Here is a 7,854-nt window from a genome sequence, read left to right as displayed (position 1 = left end):
AGCACGGCCCCCGCCCTCCTGGCCCCCGGGGCCCCCCAGCACCGCCCCGCGCTCCGCCCGCGGACGCGCCTCCGGGAGCCGCCCAGCCGGCCCGGGGACGAACCGCGGTCACACGCGGCCGAACGCTTGTGCAGGAAGAGCTAGCGTCGCCCAGCGCGCGCGAGGCTCGTTGGTCTAGGGGTATGATTCTCGCTTCGGGTGCGAGAGGTCCCGGGTTCAAATCCCGGACGAGCCCGAGGCGTGCGTCTTTGTCTCCCAGTATTTTACCAGGGAAGAGCGGGCCCAGGAAGCGGAGCCGTCGGGAGCACTGCGGCGAGGGTTCTGGGGGACGGCGGCGGGCGTGTTGGGCGGTGGTCAGCCCGCGCCCAGCTGGTCTCCGCCATTCCGCCCCCACGCGCTTTCCCCGCTGGACACCTGTTTCCTCCCACGGGCCGGCTTGAGACGTGCTGTGAATGTGCAGAATTCACGTCCGCATTTGAAGACGCGTCACAAGGAAGGTAAAATCTCTCACTACGTGTGCAATGATGTTTTGGATATATTAGGTTATGTAAAATATATTATTACAATTAATTTTACCTGTTTCTTTTTACTTCTTGTTTTGCGTTTTAATGTGCTACTAGAATTTAAGTGGCAGAGGTGGCTCATGTTTGGGGCCTGCAATAATGCACCACGCTGGGCCAGAGGCATAACTCTTATTTGGGAACAGAGGTCCTAGGCCCATATGCGGATCGACCTCTTTTTGTTTTTATAGTTGTTTATTTTTGAGACAGAGCACGAGTGGGGGAGGGGCAGAAAGAGAGAGACAGAATCTAAAACCGGCTCCAGGCTCTGAGCTGTCAGCACAGAGCCCGACGTGGGGCTCAAACCCACAAACCATGAGATGATGACCTGAACCAAAGTCGGATGCTCAACTGACTGAGCCACCCAGGTGACCCAAGGATCAACCTCTTCATTGTAAAAACGTTCCCTTCTGGTTTCGGTACCACAGCAGAGGGTGTCGCTCCCTCCTCGCCTGGGTTCTGGGCTCTGGACAAGACGCTTAGCCAAGCAGGCGCTATTTTCCCCATCTGTTAAATGGGAACACTTCTGATTCAGAACGATTTCTTTAAAAGACCGTCCTTTCCACCACTGATTTGTCGTGCACAATTTTTCACAAATCAAAAGTCTGAGTATATGTGGTTCTAATACTTCACTGCTTTGTACGGTGGTCTGTTTCCTTTGCACCCAAACCAGTTTAGCTTTTATGGGTAAGTCTTGATAGGCAGGCGTGTAAGTCTCTCAAATATGTTTTGGTGATTACTGGCCCTTTGCAATTTCTTGTAAGCGTGAGAATCAGCTTGTTGCTTTACCCAAAAATAGTGATTGGGATTTGGATTGGTTTAGCGTTGACTCATCAGAGCATTTCCAGGTGATCTGACACCATTATAATACTGAGTCTTCAACTGCTAAACAGGATGTATCCCTTCATTTATCAAGGTCTTCTTTTTAAAAATGTTTTTAATGTTTATTTCTTTTTGAGAGAGAGAGAGCAGGGGAGGGGCAGAGAGAGAGGGAGACATAGAATCTGAAGCAGGCTCCAAGCTGTCAGCATAGAGCTTGACTCGAGGCTCACTCGAACTCACAACCATGATATCATGACCTGAGCCGAAGTCAGTCGCTCAACCCACCGAGCCACCCAGGTGCCCCTATCAGGGTCTTCTTTAACTGACCATAATAGTGTTTGATGTTTTCTGAGAGGTTTCACACATCTTTCATTAGAATTTGTGCTACCTATTTGATGTAGTTGATACTATTGTAAATGATATCACTTTGGATATAGTGTTCTATTTTTTGCAGATATATATAAAATACAATCAATCTTTAATCTTGGATTCAGTAACATTGTGAAACTCACATATTATTTCTAATTTACAGAATTTTCTGCATCTTCAGGCATGTCATCTGTGAATAATGGTGGTATTAATTACTTCCAATCCTTATTTAAAAGTAATCCTTTATTACTTATTTAAAATTANGGGCTCGAACCCACGAACCACGAGATCATGACCCAAGCGAAAGTCGGATGCTTAACCGACTAAGCCACCCAGGCGCCCCTACTTTTTAAAGTTTTTATTTATTTACTTATTTAAATTCTTTTAGTAATTTATGTAATTAAATTTATTATAATTTATATAATTATATAATATATAATTTAATAATTTTAAGTAATTATTAAATTACTTATTTATTTAGATTACTTATTTAGATTACTTATTTACTTATTTAAATTACTTATTTAAAAATAATCCTTTTAATTACTTATCTTATAACACGAACTCAAACCTCCAATAAAATAGAAATGTGGTAGAAGACATTCTTGTTTTGTTCCAAAATTCAGAGAGAAGCTTTCACAATTCTTCTATTATTTTTTAAAACATTTTTAATGTTTTATTTTTGAGAGAGAGAGAGACAGAGCACAAGCAGGGAAAGAGCAGAGAGAGGGAGACACAGAATCCGAAGCAGGCTCCAGGCTCCAGGCTCCGAGCTGTCAGCACAGAGCCCAACGCAGGGCTCAAACTCTTGAACCGTGAGATCATGACCCGAGTGGAAGTCGAAAGCTTAACCGACTGACCCACCCAGGCGCAGTCCAAATTCTTCTATTAAATGTTTGGCACCTCTTATTTTTATAGTTACCATTTGAGCGCCATTGTTGCTGTGTAACATTGCCAAACTTACTGGGTATAAAAACAATAGGCTTTATACTTATCAATTCTGTGGGTCAGGAATTTAACAGGGAAGAGCAGGTGTAACCTGTATCTGTTAATATGGGGCTTGTCTGGGAGAACTTCGTGTCTAACAGCATCTGGAGGCTCCTCTACTCACACATCTGTCACATGAACGTTCAGCTGGGACTGTGGAATGGAACATCGACACATGACTTCTTCATGTGGCTTGGGCTTCCTTGCAGCAGGGAAGCGCCAGGCCAACTGAATTTCCTCACTGGCCACTCTCGAAACCCCCATAGGCGCGTTTACGGAACAAGACACAACCCGTGTCTCTCTTTATGACCCAGCCTTGGAGGTGCTAGGGCTCGTTTCTGCCGTACATTTATTGGAAGAAGAAACTCTAGGACTCGAAGGGGAGGGACGCAGACCTCACCTCTCGGTGGAAAGAGTGTCAAAGAATTTGTAGTCATTTAGAAAGACAACTTTATTAAGCACAAATGATATGTAAATTGACTGCACACATTTAAAAAGGACACTTTTCCAACTTTTGACCTTTGTATACACCCAAGACCGAAGCCGTCATCAGTCAAGCTAGTGAGCTTATTCATCACCCCCAAAAGTTTTCTTATGGCTGCTTGTTCTCTCCGCTGCCAGCGCTCAACACCAGTTTGCGGAGGGTTTGGTTTTTGTTTTTTTGTTTTTTAAGCAGGAGAGGATGTTGGGTTTGTCGAATGCTTTTACTGCATGTACTGAGATGATCATTTGGTCTTTCTTTTTTTAGTCATAAAATATACATTGATTTTTAAAGGCAAACATTCTAGATTACGGGCTTTTTTTTAAATGTCAAAACTTTAACGTTTTTACTCCCCTTCTCCTAGCTTACATTATTTCTGAGGAGAAATCTGCTTTTATTCTTACCATTCTTCCTCTGCACATGATGTCTGTCATTTCTCTGGCTGCTTTTAAGATTTTCTCTTAAAAATGAGATCACTCATTTTAAAAAAGTGTTTATTTATTTTGAGAGAGAGAGAGAGAAGGAGCATGAGTGGGGTGGGGCAGAGAGAGAGGGAGAGAGAGAATCCCAAGCAGACTTCATGGTGTCATCGCAGAGCCCCACTCGGAGCTCCAGCCCACAAACCATGAGATCATGACCTGAGTGGAAACCAAGAGTTTGACACTTAACTGACTGAGCCACCCAGGCGCCCCTCTTTGTCATTCATTTTAAAAAATTTGATTATGATATGCCATCATGTAGTTTCCTTCATATTTCTTTTTAAAAATTATCTATCTTTTTAATTCATTTCATTTCAGTTCAGTTCAGTTCAGTTCAGTTCATTTGAGAGAGATGAGAGCAGGAGAGAGGAGACAGAATCCTAAGCAAGCTCCATGCTCTGCATGGAGGAGTCGGATGTAAGGCTGATCCCACCACCCTGGGATCATGACCCGAGCAGAAATCAAGAGTCGGTGCTCAATTGACTGAATCACCCAGGAGCCCCTCCTTCATAGTTCTTATGCCTGAAGTTTGTTCAATTATTTGGGGGGCGGGTTGTCTGTGGATTTACAGTTTTAGTCAAATTTGGAAATATTTGTTATTATTTTTTCAAATATTTTTCTATCTCTCCCATTTGCATGTACTCCAGTTGTGCACATATCAGCCTACTCGAAATTGTCCTAAAGCTCCTGATGTTGTTTCCAGTCTTAACTCTCTGTGGATTTTATTTTTAATAGTTTCTATTGCTATGCCTTCAAGTTCGCTAATCTTTTCTTTTACAATGTGTAATCCGCCACTAATCTCACTCAGTGTAGTTTTTACCTCAACTGTTGTAGTTTATCTATAGAAGTTAATTTGGCTATTTTTTCTCTATGTCTTCCACATCTCTACTCAACATATTCAATCTTTCCTCTAGCTTCTTGAATATATAAGTGTTTTATTTTTATTTTTTAAAATGTTTCTTATTTAGTTTTGTGACAGAGACAGAGCATGAGCAGGGGAGGAGCAGAGAGAGAGGGAGACACAGAATCCCAAGCGGGCTCCAGGCTCTGAGCTGTCAGCACAGAGCCCGATGTGGGGCTCGAACCCACAAACCATGAGATCATGACCTGAGCTGAAATCGATGCTTAGCTGACTGTGTCACCCAGGTGCCTCTATAAGTGTTTTAGTATCCTTTTCTACCAACACTATCATCTGCTTCATTTCCGAGTCACTATCTATTATTTTCTCCTGACTATGGGTATATTTTCCTGCTTCTTTTCATGTCTCCTAATGTTTAATTGAATGCCAGATGTTTACAATCTTAGTTTTTTGGATGCCAGACATTTTTGTATTCCTATACATATTCTGGAACATTTTTCTAGGATGTGTGATTAAATTTCTTGGAAACAGTTTTATCTTCTGGGATCTTTCTTTTATCTACTTATTTTTAAATATTTTGGTTTTTTTAAGCACACTATACCCAACATGGGACTCAAGCTCACAACTCCGAGATCAAGAGTCGCATACTCCATGGACTGAGCCAGCCAAGCAACTCTGGGGTCTTGCTTTTAAATTTAGGTAAGTGGAAACTGGATTTGGCCTAGGAGAGGGTTTTACTTTCTGGTTAGTATTATGGTGCTTCATAGTCCCTCCAGGGATGAAAACGACGGCATGCAGGGATGCAGACCCTCAGGGTCCACAGAGGGCAGGTGTCCTCAACACCCATAAACACGGTTGGTCCCCTGGTAAGGCTTTGCTAAGGGTGAAGCATTGGGTTTGCGTCTGACGCTGGGACTTTGCTTTCCTAGAGAGATTGAGGGTCGCCCTTGACCTGAAGAACCACGGAAAAGTTCCCAGTGCTGGCTAGCTTACTCGGCAGGGCACGGAGCCCTCTCCCAGTCTGGGTTTGGAGCTCCACCCTGGCCTTTTCCCCGGGCTTGGTAGCCACAGCCCATTCCATTTTCCCCAACCTCAGAAAGGGTTCTCAGTTCCAGACAGCCACACGAAGACCTGCAGTGTCAACGCTGGGCTCATTTCTTGCTCAGAATGCTAGGGAATCGCTTAGAAAATAAGCCAAAGGCAGAAGCCACCACTGCTGCCCCCTCCCCCAGGTCCTTTCCGGACTTACTTGCCTGCTGTGACGTGGGGACCTGATTGACAGCTACCAAGCGTGGTGCTNGTTCCTGGCCCCACGGGGGCCGCTGCAGCCCCCGGAACAATCGATCGTGCACCCTCTCCTGGGTCAGATGTCTCAAAATGTAGGCTCTGTTCAGGATAAAATGAACCAATGGCAGAGGCCCATGTGAGCGTTTCTGGCCTCAGCCAGCTGTGAGGGTCTTGGTGGCCTGGAGATCCAGCCATTCACAGAAGCACCAAATCTAAAGCGTCAGCATCCGCAGCTGGGGGACTGATAACCTTAAAGTCGGCTGATCAGCAGCAGCAGTCCTGAAAATCTAACGTCCAGGGTGGGGCTCAGTTCTAGAGTCTTGAAACCAAGGGCTTTACTGAGCTAGCCAGGAAACTTAAACAACCCACCCCCTCCTGTCCCCTCCATCGGAGGACTTCTGGAGGTGTAAAAGCCTGAGTGGAGCCCGGCCCTGAGTGGGGACGTGGGTCGTCCCAGGATCTGCCCCTCTAGGCACAGAGCGCAGTCTGTGCAGCCTTAAAGGTCTGGGATTGTGGACAGGTGGCCCTATGACCTCCTAGACGGCACCTCCCCCACCCCCATCATCCCAGACAATGAACAAGGAACTCCACTGCCACCAGCAGCTGGTGTGGACAAAGATGCGTGGGGCCTGGGCGGGAGCTGCCCGGGTGTCCGGTGAGGGGTGCAAAGAGGGTTGGGGCACACCCTGACATTTGGGCGGTGGACCTGGATCCACTCCATGGACGGGCACTGTGACTGGTTTGTAGCCAAATTGGTCCCCAGGCCAATTTGAAGAAAAGACACAGGCTCTCCCACTCTCAAACTTGATTTAAATAAGTCATATTAATTGGACGATAATTGTGAGTTCCAGCGTTCTGATTTCTCTCACGATGACTCACTCTAGGCTTCTTTTGAGATCTCAAAGGTCAAATCATTTTCCCACTTGCTTCTTGATACCACCAGGGGCCAGCCCTGCAGCGGACACCTGCATCTTCAGAACTTCGGCATCCTCAGCACCCCACCCCATTGGCGAGATTTAGGGACACAGCTCAGCTAGGCGACACTAGAGCCTGGTCCTGGTCCAACAGGCAAGGCTGTTGGTGGAAAAAGTCCCCTGCCCCGAAGTTGTCATGTTTCTCCGTGAAGGGAGCCCCCGGTGGTGGATCACCTCCTCCGAGGAATTGTGCGGTTTGGGGGAAGAGATATTAGGATTCTGCTCTTGGGAGAGTTATTCTGGGACCCTGGAGGGTTCAGTATTTGAAAGTATGTGTGACCGTTCTCTTCTAAATGTTTCTTGCTTGCATTTGAGCCCAGATTGGGATCTGCCAGGTGGTCCATGGGACTTTTTCGGTGCTCCATTAACTCTGTTCCTCCCTCCCACCCCCCAAAATGTTAGAAGAGCTACCCCCACATAGGTTCCAGGGATCAGGACCCCACCCTCACCCCCTTACCAGGAAAGCTAGAGGAATTAAATCAAAGGGCTAATGGGTGGTGGCCCAGAAAAAGTTCTGTCCTCACCCCTGCCCACCAGCACCCAAACCAGCTGAGGGACAGGTGTGCTCTCTGCTCTGTGAGACGCCCCTCAACCCCCAGCAAGCTCCAGTCCCTTCTTTCCTCACCTTCACGGATAAACAAAACAAAACAAAACAACAACAAAAAAAAAACGCCCGTTCCCCGACCTCGGGGTCCTAGGAGGTGCCGCTCCCAGTGGTGGCTGACAATAGTCTTTGGCAACAGAAACCACTTCAGCGCAGTAATGCCAAAATGTAGCCATCCTACCCCGGGTGGGACTCGAACCCACAATCCCTGGCTTAGGAGGCCAGTGCCTTCTCCATTAGGCCACCGGGGCGTGCCCCTGGGGCGCAGGCTCCCTGGTCAGCACCGCCCCCTTCCACGCTCCCCGCAGGCGCGCAGGCACGTCCCCGGGGCTCGCGCGCCCTCGCTGCCCAAGGGTCTCCGCGTTCAGGGCGACGTCTGTTGCCGGCGTCTCGCTGTGCTGCTCCCTGGGGTAGGGCGTCCTGGCACCCGCA

The 7,854-nt window shown here is 47.1% G+C and overlaps 2 non-coding genes across 2 annotated transcripts; one reads left to right on the top strand and one right to left on the bottom strand.

The window, feature by feature from the left end:
- Positions 1 to 163: 163 nt before the first annotated feature.
- TRNAP-CGG (transfer RNA proline (anticodon CGG)) lies at positions 164 to 235 on the top strand. The gene has a single exon. It is a non-coding gene; the product is annotated as a tRNA-Pro (tRNA).
- Positions 236 to 7,600: 7,365 nt separating this feature from the next.
- TRNAR-CCU (transfer RNA arginine (anticodon CCU)) lies at positions 7,601 to 7,673 on the bottom strand. The gene has a single exon. It is a non-coding gene; the product is annotated as a tRNA-Arg (tRNA).
- Between the last annotated feature and the right edge of the window lie 181 nt (positions 7,674 to 7,854).

Source organism: Crocuta crocuta, unplaced genomic scaffold (assembly GCF_008692635.1).
Source record: "Crocuta crocuta isolate KB4526 unplaced genomic scaffold, BGI_CrCroc_1.0 scaffold234, whole genome shotgun sequence".
In the NCBI taxonomy this organism is placed as follows: Eukaryota; Metazoa; Chordata; class Mammalia; order Carnivora; family Hyaenidae; genus Crocuta; species Crocuta crocuta.
The sequence above is the reverse complement of the archived record's forward strand: the minus strand, read 5'-3'. Positions and strand labels throughout refer to the sequence as shown.